A 26,547-nucleotide genomic window follows, 5' to 3' on the forward strand; every position below is an offset into this window, starting at 1 on the left:
CAACTGGCGATAATCAATACACATACGCATATAACCATCCTTTTTCTTCACAAACAAGACAGGAGCACCCCAAGGTAATACACTGGGCCAAATAAAACCCTTATCAAGCAATTCTTGTAACTGATCCTTCAACTCCTTCAACTCATGAGGAGCCATACGATACGGAGGAATAGAAATGGGCTGAGTGCCCGACAATAGATCAATGCCAATAATCAATATCTCTATCAGGCGGCATGCCCGGAAGATCAGCTGGAAACATATCGGAAAAATCCCGTACTGGAACTGAATCAACTGAAGGGTTATCAATATTGACATCTCTCACATAAGCTAATACGCGTCACACCCCTTCTCAACCATGCACTGACCTTTAAGAAAAGAAATAACTCTACTGGGAGTGTGATGTAAAGTACCCTTCCACTCAACACACGGTATACTTGGCACAGCCAGCGTCACGGTTTTGGCGTGATAATCAAGAATAGCATAATGGGGCGACAATAAGTCCATGTCTAAGATAATATCAAAATCTACCATGCTGAGCAATAATAAATCGGCTCTGGTCTCAAAACCACTAAGAGAAACCAAACACGACCGATAAACATGGTCCATAATAAGAGAATCTCCTACAAGAGTAGAAACATAAACAGGGGAACTCAAAGAATCCCGAGATACACCCAATTGTGGAGCAAAATAAGAAGACACATAAGAATAGGTGGAGCCTGGATCGAAGAACCGATGCATCTCTGTGACAAACCAGTATAATACCTGTGATGACAGAATCGGAGGCAAAGGCCTCGGTACGGGCAGGAAGGGCATAGTATCTGGCCTGGCCTCCCCATCTAGGGAGACCTCTACCTCTCCGACCTCCACCTCTAGCTGGCTGAGCAAGTGGGGTAGCAACTGGAGCTGTAACCATAGCCTGAGAACTCTGCGAGGCACGCTGTGGCTAAGAAGTCTGTGGAGGTGCACCCTTCCAAGTCTGAGGCAATCCCTCACCATATGATGTGTGTCACTACACTCAAAACAAGCTCTAGGAGGATGTGGTGGTTGCGACTGGCTCGGGCCCGGTCTGCTAGACTGACCTCTAAAAGCACCCCGCGCAGGAGGCGCACTAGATACCGGTGGTGCATAATAAGGCTCTTGAGGCCTAGGAGGAGCTGGGATACCACTGGCCGCTGGAAGGGCTGAATGAATAGGGCGGCTCATATAACCCCTACCATGACGACCTACAGCTGGGGCACAAGCACCAGAGAAATGGCCTGAATCTTGAGACCTCTTAGCGTCCCTCTCCTCTATCTCTCCCTAGCATGCATACCCTCAATCCTCCTAGCAATGCTCACCACCTGCGGATAAGAAATATCCATCTCCAACTCACGAGCCATGCTAGACCTGATGTTAGGAATAAGGCCCTCAATAAACCAGCGAACCCTCTCGTAAATAGTAGAAACCAAGGCCGGTGCATGCCTAGCCAAACTAGTGTAATGGACAACATACTCTGAGATAGTCATAGAACCCTAGCGCAAATGCTCAAACTCGGCGCGCCATGCGTCTCTGAGCCTTTGAGGAACATACTCTCTCAGGAACAGATCTGAGAACTAAGTCTAAGTCAGTGAAGCAGCCTCATCTGGACTGTCTAACTCATAGGTGTTCCACCACTCATAGGTGGCTCCTCGAAGCTAGAAGGTAGTGAAGGAAACCCCGCTCGATCCTGATATACCCATGGTATGGAGAATGCGATAACTCTCATCTAGAAATCCTAGAGCATCCTCCGATGCTAGACCGTTGAATACAAGAGGCTTGTACTTTTTGAACCTCTCAAGCCTCAGTTGCTCCTCCTCAGAAGCCGCCGCCCTATCCTCGGGCTGAACTGGCACTGCAGGCGGTATAGGAATAATCTCAAGGACCTGCTCAACATGCACTCGCTGCTCAGGAGTGCGGGCGACTGGAGTCTGTGCTCCTCCGCTGACCTGAGATGTGGTTGCAGCAAGGGAAAGCAACCTTGCCTAAGCCATAGTGGTGTACATGCTCATGAACTTTGTCAAAGTCTCTTGAAGGGTTGGAGTAGTAGTAGCAGTAGGCGTGCCAGATGCCTGGACTCTGGCTGGAACTGCTGGTGGTACCTCAGCGGCAGCTCACGCAGGTGCTCTGGCTGCACCACGTGCATGTCCTCGGCCTCCATCCCAGCCCCAGCCTCTGACGGCTGCAGTAGGGGGTGCGGGTGCGTGATCGTCTCGGGTAGCGCGTGTCTTTACCATCTATGAGAGAATAAAAGACAGAAGTTTAGAATTGTGATGTCAAAATATCGCACGACAAGGAAATCAAATGAAGTGGAATTTTCCTAACAGTTACATAGCCTCTCGTAGATAAGTACAGACGTCTCTATACCGATCAGCAAGACTCTAATAAACTGGCTTGTGATCCATGACTACATGAACCTAGAGCTCTGATACCAACTTGTCACGACCCCAGTTCGCCCTCCATGAACTGTCGTCACGACACCTAGTCTCTACGACTAGGTAAGCCTAACAAATGCGAAACATAAATGAAACTTGCGGAAGAAATAATAAAAAAACCAAAATAACTGAATGGGAACAATAGTAGTAGTGTCGCTCGGCATATACAACACAACATTCTCAAAGCCAAGTACACTATCCCAAAACCCGAAAACTCACAGAAACACAAGCTTTTGGAATATCTAACAGTCTAACTCCAGAATATCTAACAAGAAAGAAATACAGAAGGGCAATGATTAACAGCTAGAATAGAAAGGGACTTCTCGGTCTACGGACGCGGCAGATGTACCTCAAAGTCTCTAGAGCAGTCGCCTCCCTCAAGGATGGTAGGCCTGAGTAGCGGTACCTGGATCTGCACATGAAAAATATGCGCAGAAGGGGCATGAGTACAACATAGCGGTACTCAGTAAGTGTCAAGCCTAACCTCGGTTGGGTAGTGACGAGGAAGGTCAGGGCCCTACTGAGGTTAAATAAAATATATAGATCGACAATATAGAACAGAACAGTATAAATAAGTACAACAGTAAAATAACACAGGATGTACATGACAACAACAACTATACAGAAGCAAGGTAAACACGGAAAGGAAATACAGCTCAGCACCAATAATAACAATCGGGGATCTCCCAGGATACCATCCTGTAGTCCCATATGTACATATCCAATGGATCTCCCGGGATCCCATCCCGTAGTCTAACTCATAGTGCACGGGGATCTATTGGAATCCCGTTCTATAGTCCCAAATGCAAATACCCAGTACTGGGTGAATCTATCGGGTGCATTCCTGTAGTTCCACAAAACTGTGCATGGGGATCTACCGGAATCCCACATCCGTAGTCCCAAAATAAACAGACAAGGGGAGATACCGGAATCCCACATCAGTAGTCCCAAAATAAATACACAACAACAACAGGAAAATATATAGAAATGGCAAAAATTTTATATTAAGGCAACAAGTGATTCAAGTCTAGCATGCTGCACAGAAGTCAAGTAAGGCAGGTTGAGCAAATAAAGCAATTAAGTCACTTAGACATGCTTTTCTAATCTAACAACATGCTTAATAGTGCAAGTAATAGAAACATGAAAGGAAATATACTAGTAATTACTTAAAGAAAACTGGATTTCCAACAATTAGCACAAGTACGCACTCGTCACTTCATGTACAAGGCAGTTCAATTATTAAATATACCAATCCTAAGGGGAAGGTCTCCCACACAAGGTTAGACTAGTCACTTACCTTGAATCGGCTCAATAATCAATTCGAAACCACGCTCTTGCCATGAGTACTCGACACCAAATGGCCCAAATCTATTCAATTCAATTGCATAATGTAAATAACACTTCAAGTAATTGATTCTACAATTAAATTCTAAGTTAATACGTGGAATTAGATAAAATGACCAAAACGCCCATCGGGCCCACGTCTCGAAATCGGATAAAATTTATATTTTGGAATCCTCATACCCTCACGAGACTAACCATACCAAAATTATCCAATTCCGACATCATTTGGTTCTTCAAATCATCATTTTATATTTTTTAAAGATTTCACAATTTTCTTCCCAAATTCCATCCCAAATCACAAATTAAATGATGAATTCAATGATAGATTTATGTACTTTAGCTAAATCCGAGTTAGAATCACTTACCCCGATGAATTTCTTGAAAAACCTTCGAAAAATTACCAAATTCCGAGCTCTCTAAGTCAAAATATGAAATAAAACCCTAAACCTCGGATTTATAGTGCACCCCCCGGATTGCCACCACTGCTGACCGTACAAAAACCATCGCTGACCGCACAAAAACCAATATTGTCCGTGATGGATTTGACTGCAATGACAGATTTTAGTATTTTGGCCATAACTTTCTTTACAGATGTCCAAATTATGATTTCTTTACCTTTATGGAAACTATACACGAAGGGCTACAACTTTCATATTTGAGTCATCTCAAAATTCCTTGTATATCAAAAGATATAAGCTTCCGAAGTTAAACCAGTGAAACTTTCCTCACCGCAGACCGCACTGGATTTTGTGCGGCCGCAAAGCCCCCACCGCGGCAACACAAAATACTGTGCGGACTGCACTGGTGGGTTCAGAGGCCTGCAACTCCTCTGGACCTGCAACAGCTATGATTTTAGGCCTAAAACATCCGGTAACCTACCCGGAACTCAGTCGAGCCCCCGAGACATCAAACCAAATGTACCAACACATCCCATGACATTATTCAAACTTGTTCAAAACTTCGAAACGCTCACAACAACATCAAATCACCAATTTAACATAGGATTCAAGCCTAAGAACTCCAAGAACTCTTAAGTTATGCTTTCGATCAAAAAGTCTATCAAATCTCGTCCGAATGACCTGAAATTTTGCAAGCACATCACATTCAACACTACGAAGCTACTCCAACTTTCGGCATTCCATTCCGACCCTTAGATCAAAATCTCACTATCGGACCGGAACTTCAAAAATTCGACTTTCAGCATTTCAGGCCTAAATTAGTTACGGACCTCCAAAACACAATCTGATCACGCCCCTAAACCCGAAATCACCCATGGAGCTAATGGAACCATCGGATTTTCATTCCGAGGCCGTCTTCACACTGTTCCGACTACGATCAACTTTCCAACACTTAAGTTCTTATTTAGGGACTAAGTGTCCCAATACTCTCCGAAACTCAAAACCGAACATCCCGACAAATCAAAATAGCAGAAATAAACTCGGGGAAGGCCGTTAATAGGGGATCGAGGCATTAATTCTCAAGACGACCGGCCGGGTCGTCACATTGATGCCCATCTTAATCTTCTAATAAAATATTCTGTAAAGTTTTTGATAAATTTTTACCTGGATTTCTACGGGAAAACGATATTGTATAGTCGCTCTTGAAATAATATATATATATATATATATATATATATATATATATATATATATATATATATATATATATATATATATATATATATATATATATTGTGTATAATAGACAAAAAATATACAAAACTTATGCACTTTTGTGACTATTGAATATAAATAGTTTCGGCCGCGAATTCAAAGTGATCTTTGCCCGAATATCATTTTCTACGACTACTAGGAGTTTTTCCACCTTAAAACAGTTTGGTATGATAACTTACCCACATAATTAGCAGAAAAAAGCCTTACTTATAAATATTGGCACCAGGTAGCCAATAAATGTATATCAAAATTAAAAACTGTATATCACAAATTTATTTTTACTTCTTTGTGTATATTAAAATGTATATTAAAATTTTATTTTTATTCTTTGTTTATTTAAATATAAATTATAAATATAGTTGTTTAAAATTTATTGTTGTCTCTATATCAATGTATATCATAATAAAAATATTTGTATTATTTATATATAGAAATGTGTAACATATCGAATATGTTTATACTAAAATGGATGTCAGAAGTTTATTTTTCTTCTTTATGTATATCAAAAAATTATTTTCATTCATTGTATATCAAAATGTATATCAAAATATTATTTACTCCCACAATTTGCTCTAAACATATTATATAAACAATTTAGTTTCCTTCTTTGATCAAGAATGAAATTGAAGTAAGTTTATTTAGAATGAATTTCGCCCTCTTAATATCAAATTGGACTATTTGATTTCGATTTAACTGTATAGTGCCAAATCTAATGATGTATATCATGATATATAATATAATATATACATAGGTATCTATGGTGATATACATAGATGTATACCATCTCAAACACATACTCCCTCCGTTTCAATTTATGTGAACCTATTTGACTATCACGGAGTTTAAAAAAAATAATTTTTTTTGAAATTTATGGTAATTCATGTCATGATAGCAGTATTAAGGTCATTGATTGAAAAAATCCAATCAAGTAGTCTTGCTGTATTTTATGAACTTGAGGCTAAAGAAATTCTCTTCCTGCAGGTTGCGTATTTCATCGTTTAAGAATCTTATGGTATATTTAACAAGTTTTTCAATGAAGTATATTTTTGTAATTTGAATTGTCGAGCGATTTGTTTGAGAGAGACCAGTTGGTTGATGAGGTTTTTTCGTGTGCGTCTACTAATTCTATTTTTCGTTTTACTTGATCCAGATTATAATGGTGCCGTACTACTTTAAGAAGATTACGGGAAGAAAAAAAAAAGATTGAAGAAGAAATATAGGAAGAGAGAAGAAGAGATACATGGAGAGAAAATAATAAGGAACTTGGGTTTTTTAGGATTTGGTTATATAATGCCAATTATTTGGGGCTGCCTTTGCCAAACGAAAAAACGAAAAAGCTAAAAAATTGCCAATTCTCTTTATGCGTTGCCATACCATGCCATTTGGAATTTTTACATTCCTATGCCATATAATAAACTATATTACCCTACATGCTTAACTTTTAATATAATTACCTTCCATATACCTAATTACCATTTATGTACCATTTTAGGATTTTAATGGTATTAATTAGTCTCCTAATTTTACTCAACCGTATATTCCCACTCCCCCAGGTTTCTCTCTCCAAATCTCACCACCACACTCACGTATCAAACCACACCCCACGATTTCCTCTTCAATCACCCACAATTTCCTCTTCTAAAACCAACGAAAATCTGTAACCCCTCCACCATTGACAACCATTAAAAAGCTTTGAAGCTTTAAATTCGAATTTGGGTTTTCAAAAGACATTGTTTGTTTGGATTGGATGTTGTTGCAAAGAATTGAGAATTCTCTCTATGTCTCTCTTTATCTCTCAATCCCAAATTTCAGTAATATAAGAGGAAAGGAAAAGAGAGCAGCAATTCCACCATTGACAGCCATTAAAAAGCTTTATAGCTTTGAATTCGAATTTAGGATTTCAAAAATCATTATTTGTTTGGATTGAGTATTGTTGCGAATATAGTTTGGAGTTTATATCTCAATTTTGACGGGTTTTGGTGAAGATTAGTCTTGGTTTTGATTGAATTTCATATTGAAACTCGAAGAAGAAGAAGAAGAAGAAGAAGAAGAAGAAGAAGAAGAAGAAGAAGAAGAAGAAGAAGAATATACGACATACATTATATTGCAGAAATTGTAGAAACATTGTAGATAAATTGTAGAAAAATTGTATTATGTTGTTTATTTATTTTTCTTTTATTTATTTAACTATTGTATAAACGTTGAACAACATTGTAAAAAAATTATATTTAAGTGGTATTATATTGTAGTTGTATATAACTTAGTATAAATAATGTACCAAAATTATAGATAATTTGTAGATAAGTTGTATAATATATAATTAGTTGTATGAAATTTATTTTTACTATGTATAAATCAGATACAAAATATACAAAAGACATATTATACAAATTTTGTATAAAATTTATATTTAAGTTGTATGTTATTGTAGTTATATTTAACTGGGTGGAATAATGTGTGAAAGTTGTAGAAAATTGTAGATAAGTTGTATTCCTCTATAACAGGAGATGTTGGCATATCAAGTAACTTTAGTGTTCCAGACAAACCTGCATGAAAATAAAGATAAATTATGTTATGAACAGTTTGTAGAAATTTTGTAAATAATTTATAGAAACATTGAAATTCTGTATTTTCATATTAATTTTTTAAATAATATGTAGTTTTATTGTATTCTAAATATAGAAATTTTGTAGATAATATGAAAATCTATACCGATATATATATTTACTCTGACATGTAGTTTATTTGTAGATAAAGTGTAGGACATTTATATACAACCAGAATTTGATATAAAATATAACAGCACAAACATGCAACTGTGTTCTCATTGGTGATACTCAATTCTATATTGAAATCGCGAACAGTTATACACAGCGGATATGATCCTAAGTTTTTATTTTCCTTTTTTCGTCTCCATGTATACACGAACACCCATATCGTTCCTAATATCCATTGGAAGACAATGCTCGTTGACAATGTATTTGATTTCTATAATTTTTTCGGATATATACAACTACAATATAATACTACTTAAATATAATTTTTTTACAATGTTGTTCAACTTTCATACAATAGTTAAATGAATAAAAGAAAAATAAATAAACAACAGAATACAATTTTTCTACAATTTTTTTACAATTTCTACAATATAATGTATGTCATGTCTTCTTCTTCTTCTTCTTCTTCTTCTTCTTCTTCTTCTTCTTCTTCTTCTTCGAGTTTCAATATGAAATTCAGCCAAAACCAAGTCTAATCTTCACCAAAAACCCTCAAAATTGAGATATAAACTCCAAACCATAATCTCAATTATTTGCAACAACACCCAATCCAAACAAATAATGATTTTTGAAAACTCAAATTCGAATTCAAAGCTTCAAAGCTTTTTAATGGCTGTCAATGGTATAATTGCTGCTCTCTTTTCCTTTCCTCTTATATTACTGAAATTTCGGATTGAGAGATAAAGAGAGACGTAGAGAGAATTCTCAATTCTTTGAAACAACATCCAATCCAAACAAACAATGTCTTTTGAAAACCCAAATTCGAATTCAATACTTCAAAGCTTTTTAATGGTTGTCAATAGTGGAGGGGTTACAAATTTTCGCTGGTTTTAGAAGAGAAAATCGTGGGTAATTGAAGAGGAAATCATGGGGTGTGGTTTGATACGTGAGTGGGGTGGTGGGATTTGGAGAGAGAAACTTGGGGGAATGAGAATATTTAATTCCCCAATATTAGCGCGCCTAAATAAGGAAGCCTACAACTACAATAATTTCTTATTTAATGAATTGTTTATATTTTGTAGAAATACTATTAACATAGCGGGTAATATGCAAACTATGAACATATTTGGTAATATAGTTTCCTATATGGTATAGGAACGAAAATTTCCCATGCCATTTTCTCTGTAGTAATGTAATGTTTGGGCCCAAGATTGGTGAGATTAACAATCATTGGGCCCCCGCCAGATTGCTTTTCTATGAAAGAAGGTGTTTGGCGTCCAGAAATTCGTGCAGTTCAACACTATTCTAGCAGTTCATATATGGAAAAGAATATTTTTGAGTATCATGAGCCTAATAGTTGCAACCTCCTCGGCGGTCTCATACAGGTATACCATTCCACGGGCCACATTTACCCCCGAAAATGTCATTATATAGCTGCTCTCAAAATAATAGCTGAAAAATATATGCTTTATATATATATATATATATTGTCACGACCCCAAACCCCAGTCGTGATGGCGCCCAACACTATGCTAGGCAAATACAAATAGTTTTTGAATCAGACTAAAAGTGAAAAAAGTTCACATACACACGCCTGTACATACATACAAATTGTGTACGTACCTATATAATATTGTCATGAAAATTGCTAAGAAATGCACATTGTCCTTCTTGCGTTGGAAAAGAAAGCCATCTTCTAACCGAATGCATGAAAATTCTATCTCTACCAAAAAGGGAAAAAGAGAAATAATTGGTTATCATATACTAGAGAAATATTTATATGTTCTATCGCTACAAGTGAAGTCTAATATATGTATATGCATGTTTACCCCGGTTCAATCTTCAAAGTACTTCAAGAATGATTTCCACAAGCGCTAGACAACTAGCTTGAATCTTGTCCGTGAGGAACCATTATATATACTCTCCCCATCCCATTTTAGTTATTATGTTTCCGTTTTCACTACAAAAAAGTGAGAATACAACTATATTTATCTAGTGATATTTGAAATAAATGTCGAAAAAACGTGAAATTCATATTATTTATGAAAAAATATCGTAAAAATTATGACATTTAAAACAAAATGTCACAAAAACAACGATATTTGATAACAACGACCTTAATGAAGAAATATCGTCAAAATTACGACATTTGATACAAAATGTCATAAAAATAATGACATTTGATACTAAATGTTATTAAAAAAAGACACTGGATACAAAAAATCGTAAAAACAACAACATTTACGAAGAAATACTGTAAAAATCAACATTTATGAAGAAATGACGTAAAAACTACAACATTTGATACTAAATGTTGTAAAAATAACATTTGATATAAGATGTCAATAAAACAACGACACTTGATACAAATATAAAAAAATAATGACATTTGATACAAAATATCGTAAAAGTTATGATATTTGATACAAATGTCAAAAAATAATAATGACATATTATTACCCGATAATTACGAACACGTACAGCTAATGTTGAAAATTTATGCATTTTTTAATTGTTAAATAATTCTTTATCTAGAATCAAACATCACTATTTATATTATTATATTTTTACCATATTTGGATATTTATCCTCCGAGTAGACGAGTTATGCGGATGTTGATTAATGTCTTAAAAGTCTTTCTAGGACTCGTCCAAGACTCACTCCTTGGCGAGGCACTTGTTGCAACAGCTCATGTATGTCACGACCCAAAAACCGACCCGGTCGTGATGGCGTCTATCGTGAAACTAGGCCAGCCGACACAACTCCCGAATCAACCATTATTCTGTGATGACCCAAAAGGTCATTACTTGTTTTAAAAATAAATTCTGCAATTCAAGGCCTTAAAAATCTCTTTCTGTCTCATCTCAATTTGCATGCGCAGTCCGTACGCATAGCCGGAGAGCCAATATGTGAAAATCTGTGGAAAATGATGAATTTTGACTTTAAAATGAATTTAAGTTGACTTCGGTCAATATTTTGTGTAAACGGACCCGGACCCGTGATTTGACAGCCCCGGAGGGTCCGTAGAAAAATATGGGACTTGGGCGTATGCCCGGAATCGAATTTCGAGGTCCCAAGCCCGAGAAATGAATTTTTGAAAGAAATTATTTCGCTGAATTAATTATGAAGTAAAGAAAAGAATTTGTGTTTAAAACTTGATGATATCAGGCCCGTATTTTGGTTCCGGCGCCCAATATAGGTCTTATATGTTATTTAAGATGAGTCTGTAAAATTTGGTAAGAAACGGACTTGAAATGACGTGAATCGTATCGTATTTGAGAAAATTGGAAAATTTGAAGTTCTTGAGGAATCGCATGATTTTGATGCTAAAATTCATAGTTGTTGATGTTATTTTAGTGATTTGAATGCACGAGCGAGTCCGTATGATGTTTTTAGACTGGTGTGCATGTTTGGTTTGGAGCCCCGAGGCTCGGGTGAGTTTTGGATAGGCCACGGGGTGGATTTTAGACTTGAAAAATTGCAGGCCTACAGGCTTCGCAAATGCGAGTTCGCAAATGCGAGGGCTGAGTCGTAACTGCGAAACAGCCCAGGCCAACCCTTCATCGCAAATGCGAGATTTCCCTTCGCAAATGCGATGCTCCCATTTGGGCCTGTTATCGCAAATGCGACTGTATTTTCGCAATTCCGACTTCGCAAATGCGAATGTTTCCTCGCAAATGCGAGCTTAGCATAGCCTGGGTTCGCAATTGTGAACCCTTATCGCAATTGCGATACCTGTAACCTGTAAGTTCATAACTTAGACGCATTTTCAATCTTTTTTCACATCTTCTCAAAACATAAACTCTCTAGAGCGATTTTTCAAAGGCAACTTCTCTTCCTAATCGATTGTAAGTCGTTTCTAACTAGTTTTTCTTCAATCCATAACATCTTTTCACATGATTTCAACTCAAAATCAATGATTTTCATGGGGGAAATTGGGTGTTTTGGGTAGAACCTAGAGTTTTCAAAAATTGGGGATTTGAACTTAGATTTGAGGTCCGATTTCAAAAAAAGTTATATATTTGGGTTTGTGGGGGAATGGGTAATCGGGTTTTGGTTCGAACCTCGGGTTTTGACCATGTGAGCCCGGGGGTGATTTTTGACTTTTTGGGTAAAACTTTGTAAAACTTATTTTCATACATTAGAAATGATTCATTTAGCATTTATTGATGTAATTAAGTAACTTGTGACTAGATACAAGCGAATTGGTGGTGGAATCAAGGGGTAAAGCGATAGTTGAGACTTGAATTGTGTTCGTGGCATCGAGGTAAGTGTTTGGTCTAACCTTAGCTTGAGGGATTAGGAGTCGTGTCTTATTTGCTACGTGTTAATTGTGGAGTACGACATATAGGCATGGTGACGAGTATCTATATGTCGGTGTCAAGCATGCCCGTGAGTTTTGTATTGTAATTGTTATGACTCCATTGTGATTTATTGCGCTTCACAAGTTATTATCATTATTGTTCCCTTACCGGAATGTTATTATCATTATTGTTCCCTTGTCGGGATATTATTATCATTATTGTTCCCTTGCCGGGATGTTATTGTCATATTATTGTTCCCTTGCCAGGATGTTTGTTTGATATTATTGATCCCTTGCCCGGGCCCTTTTTTTTGATTGGTGTTGACAAAAGAAATGGGGGCGGGTTGCACACCTGCAACGGTAATATGTGAAATGGGAGCGGGTTGCACACCTGTAATAGTATTATATGTGTGCCTATTTCTTCTATTTCCTTATTTTTGCTGGTAATTGATTTATGACATTCCTTATATTTCTCTATTGTCGTTCTGTTGTTACCTGTTACTCCCCGCAGCATGTTTCCCTCGCCCAATTTTAATTGTAATTATCAGTTTCTATTTTCGCTGTATATGATTTAACTGCACATGTTTATTTGGTAGTCTGGTCCTAGCCTCGTCACTACTTCGCCGAGGTTAGGCTAGGCACTTACCAGCACATGGGGTCAGTTATGCTGATACTACACTCTGTACTCTTTTGTGTAGATCCCAGTGTTGTAGACTTCGGACCACAATGAGATTGTTGTTTCTTGTTCATTAGGAGACCCGAGGTAGTCCTGCAGGCGTCCGCAAGCCTTGGTGTCTCCTTCTATCTACTATTCCCGTTTCTTTTATGTATTTCCAGAGATATTGTTGTATTTATTTCTTTCAGACCTTTATTTGTAGTACTCCTAGACAGTCTATGAAGTTGTGACACCAGTCTTGGGTAGATTTGTTATGGATTGGTATTAGCACTATTATTAAAACTTTGCAATGCAGCCTTCCGCTTATTCAATTTTGTTGTTATCTAATTGTTGGCGCTAAACTGTTATCGAATTAAAAATGAAAACACGGTAGATAGTTCAGTTGGTTGATTTGCCTAGCTTTCACTAGTATGCGTCATCACGACTTCCGAGGGTAGAAAATCCGAATCGTGACATATTCAATAAAAGTTATTTTTAAACTATTTATTAATCAATAATCTCATGATGAAAATTTAAAAAAATAGTGCGGAATAAATACACAAGCCCGGCATCGGGGTGTCACTAGTCATGAGCATCTACTACAACTGTCTAACAATATCAAGACCAATATGGTCGGGAAAACCACAAGAATACATAAGGAAGAATAAGGAGGGAGAAAAGCAGGGCTGCGATCGCCAGACAGCAACCTTGTTAACTCCGATGAACCTGCCACCGAGCTCAGAAATACCTAAATCTGCATACAAAGTGCATGGAGTAATGAGTACGCCAACTCAATAAGTAATAAAAGTAAATAAAGTCTGGGCAGTAAGAAATCACGTAAACCACATCATGGCACCACAGAGGATACCACATGTTTCCAAAACAGGATACAAATCAAATCATCTCGTTCGACTCTCGTTTCGGGAAAAATCCTTTAAAATGCCTTTCTAATAGTTTTCAATAGAAGTTCAGTGAAATTTATAGTGAAAGTGGTGAAAATCATAATCGGCCCCTCAGCTAAAACATAATTCGTATACAGCCCTTCGGGCAAACAGAAATTTATAACCATTTCGTAACTTAAAAATTTCACTGGAAGTATACAGCCAAATCAGTGACTAAATCCAAATACCTGGTAAAAACTTTAGTTTAAGGAAAGTCGTTTAAAAATATTTGTTTAACATTTTAATAGAGGCTCGGTCGAAATATGAGTGAAATCAGTAATTAGATCAACATATTCAATAGAAACCTACTTTAAGGAGTAGTGAAACCAGTAAGTTCATAAACATGCCCATTAGGCAAAGCATCACTCGTATACATGTATATATAGCCCATCGTGCAAGCCTCTCAGTCACTCATGACTCAACTCGTATCAATCAACGCTGACACTCAGCACTCACGCTCAATAGGTGTCATACCTCCTTTTTACCACCCCGAAAAGGGTATAAGGGAATTTTTTCCAATTTAAGTGACAATCAAAACGGAATTATTTATATTAAATTCAGAGTCGCCACTTGGGATAATTTTGGTATCCCAAGTCACAGATTTAAAATTCCGAATCAAGGAAGTTGATTCTTATTTATGGTCTGTGAACACAGAAATCCGAGTAAGGAATTCTATTAACCCGGAAAAAGGTGTTAGGCATTCCCGAGTTTCGTGGTTCTAGCACGGTCACTTTGATCATACCTGACTTATTAAAATTGTTTACCTACTCATTTTAGAACCTATGTGCTTTCACCCCTCTTAACCGCTTTTAATTGCTTGATTATTCATAATTATGGAATTATCTTAAAACGAGTCACGCGTACGTGTACTCATTTCGTTTGGCGCGTCAAGAATCATGTCACGCGTACGTGTACACAATTAATCACGCTTTATTAATTAAGATTGTTTTACCTAAGTTTGCGCGAACGCATTCCTTGGTTTTAATTTTAAAAATCGTAATTATGTCACGCGAACATGTACATAATCACTATAATTTAATGAATTAAGAGCGTGCCTAAAACATAATATTGTGTTCATGATTCTTCCTAATGTTTGAGATTACGGCGAGGCCATGACTTACGGAAATTAATGTAAAAAAATGGGTCAATTTTTGGAACAGTGACGGACTAATATCTAAGTGCTCTTGCTTGGGATTTTGTTAGTACTCAAAAATAATCCAAAGACACTAAGTGTCACTTTCTTAGCAGCACGGCCAAACAAAGTAGTAAATCAAATACATAAAAGAAAAAATTGTGCCAAGAATTAGCAAGAAACATAAAACTAGAACATATACTGCAATAAAATAAAATATTTCAACAGCTTGTTTGATCCCAAATATCTAATAAGTGAAAGATCTGGATGAGAATAACTGAAACAAAAGAAATTAAAATGTCAAATAACCAATCGAAAAGAATGAAGCAAACGAAAGGGATATTATAGCTAAATCCTATTATTTTGTATCAATATAAGACGTAGACCCTAAACATGCCTAGTAAACCATGTATTGACTTATATGACCCAATTTAATTAACTTTAAAGTCCACGTTTGGCACAACACTATAAAATTATAAGCACAATAATGGAGGATAATGCATTAAAATCACTGATAACACTCAAACAACAAAATCTCATTCAAATTAGCACATGTTCTAAACATAAGAACAACTAATCAAAACCAATAAATATTCAACTAAAGAAAACAAACCAAAACCAAGATATTGTTGAATCATCATATATAAAAAGAAGGTGCACCTTCAGTAATGAATGTTTTACAGGAAATCAGGTGATAATCTCCATTTTTGTTCTTTTGTTTTTTGAATCTCTTTTCCCTCACTGTCACGTCCAATCCCTCTCCCTCTCTGTTCTGTTTTTTTCTTTGCCCTTTTGTGTGCGCGTCTGTTAAGAGATGGAGAAAGATTTATTGAAGTGAGAGTGACAGAGGAGTTCTTGGAGATGGTGGGGTGGCTGGTTCGATTTTCTGAAGGAGGTGGGGTGAGGCTCTTCACTGGAGAAGACGATGGAACAAGGAGGATTGAGCTGGACGTCTATCGAGTTCTGAACGGCGGGGGGTTCTGGCTGCTGAAGGTTAGAGATTAAGGCTGGTTCGTTGTTCTCTCTTCGGGTGGGTGGCTAATTTCCGGCGAGCCTTGGTGGTGGCTGGAGTGGTCGAAGGAGGTGGGGGTTCGACGGAGATTTGGTGGGGTTGCGGCTGTTCTCTTTGTGTGTGTTAGCTGCTCTAAGTCTTTTTTTTGGTCTCAGCAGAAGAAGATGGTAAAAGGCTGGGGGTTCTTTTTTACTAGGGTCCTGCGGCTGGTTTGTTCTTAGGAAAAAGAAGGAGAGGGCTCCTAGGGTTTCTAGGTTAGGTCTTGTGTAGAAGATACATTAGGTCTCCTCTCAAAATTAGAAAACGACTGTTTGGTTGAAGGGTCCTAGTGATAAAAGGAATACGGGGCTATTTTGTATTAGAGAGGAAGATGGGGGTTGCTCATGGGTGTCAGCGGCCTCTTGTCTAGGGGTCTAGGTTAGAATGCCTTTTTTAGATCTTGTTTTTTGTGTATATGTTAATTCTTAGGAAGATGAAGGGTACCCCCTTGCAAAAAACGGCTCCTCCTCTAAGTCTAAGGGTCTAGGTTTTTGTATAGTTTTATTAGGGTTTAAGGGTATTTGGCTTGGGTTGTTATGGGCTAGGTCCAAAAATTAAGCCTAAAAATTGGTTGTTCGAACCCAAATTTTTCTTTCTTCGTGAACAAGACTAAAATACTACCTTATTTACTAATTAATCTTACTTAAATCAAATAATTATTAAAATAAGACTAATCGTTGAAACAAACCTATTTTTTTAGTATTTTCAAATATCATATTAAAATAAAAATAAAGTACAATTTTGTATTTTCTTAGTTTTACGAAAGGTATATAAACTAATAGCAACTAAAAAGAAGAAATATTTTTGTAATTTTTATTTTTTGATTAAATAAAGTAAAAGAGTCAAAACTAATTGAAATATCAATATTAGGCCTAAACTAAATATTTTACGCTAAAATGGGTGAATTCTCAGGGAGGGTTAAAAATCACATGTCTACAATAGGTACCATATAATAACAGCTACGACGTGCAGCCCAACCATATATATAGTCGACTGCACACACTGGAGGTGTGCAGACTCCAGAGGGTCTCCTACAGCCCAAGCGCTATATCGCTGCGGTGTGCAGCCCGATCCAACATACCGCTACGGCGTGCAGCCCGATCCATATATCGCTGCGGTGTGCAGCCCTATCCACACACACACACATACATACATACACACACATACATATATATACATATATATATCCACACACACACACATACATACATACACACACATACATATATATACATATATATATATATATATATATATATATATATATATATATATATATATATATATATATATATATATATATATATATATATATATATATATATATATGCTGCGACGTGCAGCCCGATCCATAAATATATAATTCTCACAACCAGGCCATCGACCTCTCTTAGTCATTAACCTCACACTTAGACCCTCGGTCTATCTTAGTCATCAATTTCACAATCAAGCCTTCGGCCTCTCTCACCCATCAACCTCACAAGTCACTCGGACTATCAGTAAAACAGGGCGTTCAGCTCAAATATCATTTATAGTACCAAAATTTAGTAAATAAGGCTGAGTTAGGAAATTACAAAAACGCAGCATGACTGAGTACAATTATTAAGTCAAAATAGTGAGGAAAAGTAGTAAAAGTCCCGTAAGGGTCTAAAACAGTTGGCACGAGGCCCAAACATAGCATTTAGCCTAGAACATGATGATAACAAGCATTTTTCAATCAAATGCGCAGTTAAACAGTCATACGGGACGGACTAAGTCACAATCTCCAACGGTGCACGACCCCACACTCGTTATCTAGCGTGTGCGTCACCTCAAAATAGCACAATGATGTGAAATCCGAGGTTTCAAACCCTCAGGATAGCATTTACAATCATTACTTACCTCTATCCGGTCCAAACTCTAGCCGGCGATGCCTTTGCCTCTCGAATCAGTCTCCATTTGCTCCGAATCTAACCAAAATCTGTTCCACATAATTAATACATGCTAAAGGAACAACGCCTAAGCGAAAATAATCGAATTAACTCAAAAATCCTGAAATCGGCCAAACCCGGTCCCCGGGACCACGTCTTGGAATCTGATAAAAATCACATCAGTAGATTCCTCATACTCCCACGAATCTATACATACCAAGAACATCAAAATTGGACCTCAAATGGCCCCTCAAATCCCCAATTCAACTCTCCAATTTTTCCTCAAATTTTCATTTCAAATTCTCAAATTAAATGATAAAAATTAAGACAAAATCATGGTATTTAACCTAATTTGGGTGAAGAAAACTTACCCCAGTCAATCCTTTGAAAATTCCTTCCAAAATCGTCTTCTCCCGAGCTCCACAACTCCAAAAATGCAAAAATGGCCGAAATCCTCAAAATAGAGTACTTTATAAAGCTGCATAGGCTGGACGCGATGAAGAAAAATATCGGCTCCCAAAATTCTCTACGCGTTCGTGACACAAGCCACGCGAATGCGATACCTACTGGGGACATAACTTAGCGAACGCGACATCCAAAGCGCGAACGCGAAGAACACAACAACAATACATCGCGAACGCGACACCAAAAGCACGAACGCGAAGAACAGAATTCACCGTTTCAGAGAACACCCTTCGCGAACGCGAGTCCCTGACCGTGAACGCGAAGAACAAATCGTCTGCAACAACACCAGCAAAATCTGCCAAATCCAAAGTCCAAAAATTGATCCTTTTACCACCTGAAACTCACCGAGGGCCTCGGGACCTCAATCAAACATGCCAACATGTCCCATATCATCATTCAAACTTGTTCTAACCTTCGTAACGCTCAAAACAACATCAAAACACCAAATCATCATCTAATTCAAGCCTAAGAATTCCAAAAACTTCCAAATTTTGCTTTTAATCAAAAAGTCTATCAAACCTCATCTGAATGACCTGAAATTTTGCACAGACGTCACAAATGACACAACAGACCTACTCAAACTTCCGGAATTTCATTCCGACCCGTATATCAAAATCTCACCTATCAATCGGAAAACGCCAAAATTCTAATTTCGCCAAGTCAAGCCTAAACATTCCACGAACCTCCAAAATACATTTCGATCATCATGCTCCTAAGTCCAAAATCACCTAACGGAGCTAACCAAATCATAAAAATTTCAATCCGAGATCATATACTAACAAGTCAAAACTTGGTCAAACCTTTCAAATTTTAAGTTTCAAACTGAGAACTGTTCTTCAAAATTCATTCCGATTACCCTCAAAACCAAAACCGACAATTTACATAAGTCATAATATATCAAACTAGGCTAGTCATGCCCGAGAATTGGCGAGCGAAGTGCAAAAGCTCAAAACGACCGGTCGGGTCGTTACATCCTCCCCCATTTAAACATACGTTCGTCCTCAAACGTGCCCAGAGTTGTTCCGAAACCCATCAAATCGCTATGTAACTTTACTCCGCAGATACCCGGGGGTGATCCCACATCACCCTATTTCATATAGGTCCGATAACACAAAGTAACTGAAATTTCACAATCCAACCCAGCCCATAAACCTTAGAACCAAGTTTACAATTCCAAAATAATTTTTAAGATTAGAATCCCCCATCTATATTCTGAATAAGTCCGGACAAGCTGTAACAAACCATACTTGCAACCTCAAATGCAATTACATGATATACCACATAACTCAAACACTCGTAGCGATTACCTCTAATCGTAGCAGTTGCTCAAAAGAACCGAATATCGCTAATAAACCTCTTATCAAATAAAGCCTCATTCCAACACTTCCGTATACTGCCAATGACGAATGAAACACGCAGAAAGTCATAACCATTCCTCAGATCAACCATTCATGAAGCTCCCCTCCTTTGGCAAGGACCATAGCAAATTTCTGAGCCGAACGTCAATATTATCCTTCCAACACATTGAAACCGAATCCGTTTGTATTCATTATAGATCCCAACGATCTCATCTAATCCAACACAACTATACTGGTGACATGACACATCAATACCATCTAAAACCATAACTCGTGCAATCCGCGCACCAATAAGCAACAACCTGAACATACTCAAATCATGGGAATGACTAAAATGAGAGAGCTACCGCAAGCTCGACAGTATCACAACAACACAATGCTGAGAACCCAACACACGTGGTAGAAACATAACACACAAATCCAACCCGAAGGATCATAGCTTGACATAACTTCACCGCAATACGCGACCCTATCCAAACACTGGTTCCCATGAGACGCCTCAAATCACCATGCTCAAAATCATCAAGCAAGCACACTTTGATACCTAGCACCCAAAAGTGAATCATCATAACCATGGAGAAGCAAATGACGAAATGCCATATCAGTCCGAAAGAACATACCCAATGCGCAACAACTCATGCAATGCCCAATTATCTGTCTCGCTCGAATTCCGCTATACAGCTCAAATGGAATCGCACCATATATGCATATAACCAACAAATCATAACCTCTCATAACATAGAAGAGTAACTCATAGATCACTCCAGAACACGGATAAGCTCAACAACAATCGAATGGCACATCTCTCAACAATAACAGTTCGGAGTCAACAATCCCGACCCGGTACAGAACATGCATCCATGTTGGGCCTACCAATGAACCACACATCAGCTCTGGTCACCCACAATAGATAAATAACCCTCCGAAGGTTCACAATGATTGAAACATAGCACAAACTATCATCTGACTAGCTTACCCACATCTTTACAGTTCGTAACCGCGAAATAACCTATTTATGGGAACTCCCAGTCTCCAAATCCATACAGCACGTGAATCACCATATCCGATCCCAACTCCACCGTCCGAATATACAACATACCTCTAATACCCAATCATTCCATGAGAGGTACTCCTAAAATTCTTATGTGCCACCAAGCAAACTCGAATATCAGCAGTCGCTCCAATAAGAGAGTGTCGTAATACTAATGAAGTATCATTAACTCAATCACATTTCCCTTTTTCTGAAACGTATACCCTCATCAAGCCACACCAATTAGTAATATCATTTCCCAAATCTTCTGAAGCTTCCCGTGCCACCTAAGAATTTATGACCTTCCTTTTAGATTTGAATCGTGACCTTACACATGCAAATTTCAATCCTACACAACATACCACATATACCATGCCATCCTATGATAAATATAAAGACTTCATAACCCCTTCCGAGCCACAAACAGCTACATGCTCAACTAGCCAAGAACTTTCCATTTGATCCCATCTAGAAGAAAATCACTATACATCACATGCTCCTCATGCTCGTAGAAAATATACATCTCTAACCGTGGTAGAAACCATCAGGAACTCTCCAAATTCCATTTGCACAAAACTAAACCGTCAGGACTGAGTCGTTCTAACTCAACCAAGCTACGCAGGCCACTAAAACCCAAGAGCATTGTCGCAAAACACCTGCAGAAACTTATTACCTCGAAATCATCCAAAGAACTAATCATATCCTTACCATGACGATCCGACCTACAACCAAGCTATCCCATCTATCCGAGTTTTCTTCTGATTTACCTTCAACTTGATACTCCTTCTTGCTATAACACCACAATTCCTCAACCCAGACTCACCACACGAGACCCAAGCATAAAACCAAACCATCTAAGGCTCATAAGCCGCTGAATACTCTCTTAATATTCCCAAAAGCACCACATTCAAGATACCTACCCTGACAAAACTTCCTGTGAATCCAAAGTCATTACTTTCGCATTCCTGATACTAATATATAGAATTTCCTAATTGATAGAGAAATACCACAAGTCTTGACACCCTCCAATGCAAACCTCAGTTTCTAACCAACTACTCTACCTGAAAATCTCCAATTATTACATGTAAAATCTTGAACCCATTAGAACCATCTCTGACAGCCCTCCACTCTACTCAAACTGCAATTAGACCGATCAAATGGACCGGACGACCTGTGCTCCATTAGCACTCCGACACCGCAGAATGTAACCTCACCTTAATGCAACCAAGCAACTTCCTGTTCTATGCACCATACGCCCTTTACTCATAACAACTCAAGTCATTCTGTGATTCTTATATACCCATAAATCATAACATAACCTTACTTTACTCAAGCCATCCTTGGTCTCAACCTCCGTAAGCCATAACTGATTCATCAGTATGCCTCAAACTGGAACCAACATAGCACATAACCATGCAATTAACTAATCGATAGCAGATTCCCTCACTTGGCTCAAAACCATAGGTCAAAATACACAATAACTCATAATACATGTACTCTATTACTGCCATAATACCATAGTGAAATTAAACTCAATCCTTCATAAGCTCGTGAAACACAAACCATCTAGTACTTTAAACCTTCTGCAATCCCTGCCTTCACCCTCATAACAGTCAAGCCCACTCTCTTAGGCGACCCAAATTCCAATTGCAACACATATATTTCCCTGGTAACAGAGATCTTCCAATAAACGACATAAAGGATAACACAAACTTCAGAACAATCCGCAGGAGAAAGCCTACCTGCCTCGCCTCAAACTAACATCTCTTTATACCATTCCGCTGTCATAACCATTATATAGTTACTTAATCTTCCTGAGTCTGAACTCATATCACAATGTGAAATCCACTTCACTTACCAACAAGGCAACATGAAAAGGTCCTTCAACAGGCCTACAACTAGGGCTATACATCAAATCACAATGGAAATCAAGCACCGGATGGTTCTTACTATCCCTAACCAGACATTTCTTGTCTCGTTCAAATCATATGCACACATCTCGCAGTCACATCATGCTTATCGCATAGCTATACAATCATCACTCCCACTAATAGGGACATTATCGGACATACAAATCCAAAAGCACGTGCTCACGCAATCAACGCTTCAGTGCTCAAGCCTTAGGCAAAATCCGGCCTCAAGTCCTCCAGACTGGCCCAACATCAACGCACAGAGATCACATCTTGCCCCTAGACCAGGGAATCACAAGCCATCGATACATGTCTGATACTGAGCACTCATGCGCGCATACGAATGTGTGGAAGAAATTTCAAGAGTTACATTTCAAGCTGAATCAAGGACGCACAACAAGAATTCAAGAATGTGAAATTTTTCCTAAAGGTTCTGTAGCCTCCCGAGGATAAGTACAGACGTCTCCGTACCGATCCGCGAGACTTTACTAAACCCGCTCATGACTCGTGAGACCTATGTAACCTAGGCTCTGATACCAACTTGTCACGACCCAAAAACTGACCCGGTCGTGATGGCGCCTATCATGAAACTAGGTCAGCCGACACAACTCCCGAATCAACCATTATTCAATAAAAGTTATTTTTATACTATTTATTAATCAATAATCTCATGATGAAAATTTAAAAGAATAGTGCGGAATAAATACACAAGCATAACATCGGGGTGTCACTAGTCATGAGCATCTACTACAGCTGTCTAGAAACATCAAGACCAATATGGCCGGGAAAACCACAAGAATACACAAGGAAGAAAAGGAGGGAGAAAAGCAGGGCTGCGATCGCCAGGCAGCTACCTTGCTAACTCCGATGAACTTGCCACCGAGCTCAGAAATACCTGAATCTACACACAAGATGCAGGGAGTAATGAGAATACGCCAACTTAGTAAGTAATAAAAGTAAATAAAGTCTGAGTAGTAAGAAATCACGTAAACCACATCATGGCACCATAGAGGATACCACATATTTCCAAAACAGGATACAAATCAAATCATCTCGTTCGAGTCCCGTTTCGGGAAAAATCCTTTAAAATGCCTTTCTAACAGTTTTCAGTAGAAGTTCAGTGAAATTTATAGCGAAAGTGATGAAAAGCATAATCAGCCCCTCGGCCAAAACATAATTCGTATACAACCTCTCGGGCAAAAAGGAATTTATAACCATTTCGTAACTTAAAAATCTCAGTGGAAGTATAAAGCCAAATCAGTGACTAAATCCGAATACCTGGTAAAAACTTCAGTTTAAGGAAAGTCGTTTAAAAATATTTGTTTACCATTTTAATAGAGGCTCGGTCGAAAGATGAGTGAAATTATTAGATCAACATATTCAATAGAAACCTACTTTAAGGAGTAGTGAAACCAGTAAGTTCATAAACATGCCCATTAGGCAAAACATCACTCATATACATGTATATATAGCCCATCGTGCAAGCCTCTCAGTCACTCATGACTCAACTCGTATCAATCAACGCTCACACTTAGCACTCACGCTCAATAGGTAACATATAATAACCATTGCAGCGTGCAGCCCGATCCATATATATAGTCGACTACGCTCACTGGGGGTGTGCAGACTCCGGAGGGGCTCCTACAACCCAAGCGCTATATCGCTGCGGCGTGCAGTTCGATACATATTATATATATATATATATATATATATATATATATATATATATATATATATATATATTGCTGCGGCGTGTAGCCCGATTCATAAATATATAATCCTCACAACTAGGCCATCAGCCTCTCTCAGTCATTAACCTCACACTCAGACCCTCAGTCTATCTCAATCATCAATCTAACAATCAAGCCTTCGGCCTCTCTCAGCCATCAACCTCACAAGTCACTCGGACTATCAGTAAAATAGGGCGTTCAGCTCAAATGACATTTATAGTACCAAAATTTAGTAAATAAGGTTGAGTTAGGAAATTACAAAAATGCAACATGACTAAGTACAATTATTAAGTCAAAACAGTTAGAAAAAGTAGTAAAAGTCTCGTAAGGGTCCAAAACAGTTAGCATGAGGCCCAAACATAGCATTTAGCCCAGAACATGATGATAACAAACAGTTTTCAATCAAATGCGTAGTTAAACAGTCATACGGGACGGAATAAGTCACAATCTCCAACGGTGCACGACCCCACGCTCGTCATCTAGCGTGTGCGTCACCTCAAAATAGCACAACGATGTGAAATCCGGGGTTTCAAACCCTCAGGACAGTATTTACAATCATTACTTACCTCTATCCGGTCCAAACTCTAGCCTGCGGTGCCTTTGCCTCTCGAATCAGTGTCCATTTGCTCCAAATCTAACCAAAATCAGTTCCACATCATTAATACACGCTAAAGGAACAAAGCCCAAGCAAAAATAATCGAATTAACTCAAAAATCCCGAAATTGGCCAAACCCAGGCCCTGGGCCCACGTCTCGGAATCTGAGAAAAATCATATCAATAGATTCCTCATCCTCCCTCGAGTCTATACATACCAATAACATCAAAATCGGACCTCAAATGGCCCCTTAAATCCCCAATTCAACTCTCCAATTTTTCCTCAAATTTTCATTCCAAATTCCCAAATTAAATGATAAAAATTAAGACAAAATTATGGTATTTAACCAAATTTGGGTGAAGAACACTTACCCCAGTCAATCCTTTAAAAATTCCCTCTAAAATCATCTTCTCCCGAGCTCCATAGCTCCAAAAATGCAAAATTGGCCGAAATCCTTGAAATAGAGTACTTTATAAAGCTGCCCGGGCTTCCTCTTTCGCAAACGCGGGATGACCATTGCGTCCGCCATGAATAAAAATATCAGCTCCCAAAATTCTCTACGCGTGCGCCACACAAGCCATGCGAACGCGGTACCTACTGGGGATATAACTACGCGAACGTGACATCCAAAGCACGAACGCGAAGAACACAAAACAATACATCACGAACGCGACACCAAAAATGCGAACACGAAGAACAAAATTCACCGTCTCAGAGAACACCCTTCGCGAACGCGAGTCCCTGACCACGAACGCGAAGTACAAATCGTCTGCAACAACACCAGCAAAAACTGCCAAGTCCAAAGTCCAAAATTGATCCGTTTACCACCCGAAACTCTCCCGAGGCCCTTGGGACCTCAACCAAACATGCCAACATGTCCCATATCATCATTCAAACTTTTTCCAACCTTCGGAATGCTCAAAACAACATCAAAACACCAAATCATCATCTAATTCAAGTCTAAGAATTCCAAAAACTTCCAAATTTTGCTTTCGATCAAAAAGTCTATCAAACCTCGTCCGAATGACCTGAAATTTTGCACACATGTCACAAATGACACAACGGACCTACTCAGACTTTCGGAATTTCATTCTAACCCATATATCAAAATCTTACCTATCAACCAGAAAACGCCAAAACTCCAATTTCGCCAATTCAAGCCTAAACATTCCACGAACCTCCAAAATACATTCCAATCATGCTCCTAAGTCCCAAATCACCTAATGGAGCTAACCAAATCATAAAAATTCCAATCCTAGATCATATACTAACAAGTAAAAACT

The sequence above is a fragment of the Nicotiana tabacum genome, chromosome 5 (assembly GCF_000715075.1).
Source record: "Nicotiana tabacum cultivar K326 chromosome 5, ASM71507v2, whole genome shotgun sequence".
In the NCBI taxonomy this organism is placed as follows: domain Eukaryota; kingdom Viridiplantae; phylum Streptophyta; class Magnoliopsida; order Solanales; family Solanaceae; genus Nicotiana; species Nicotiana tabacum.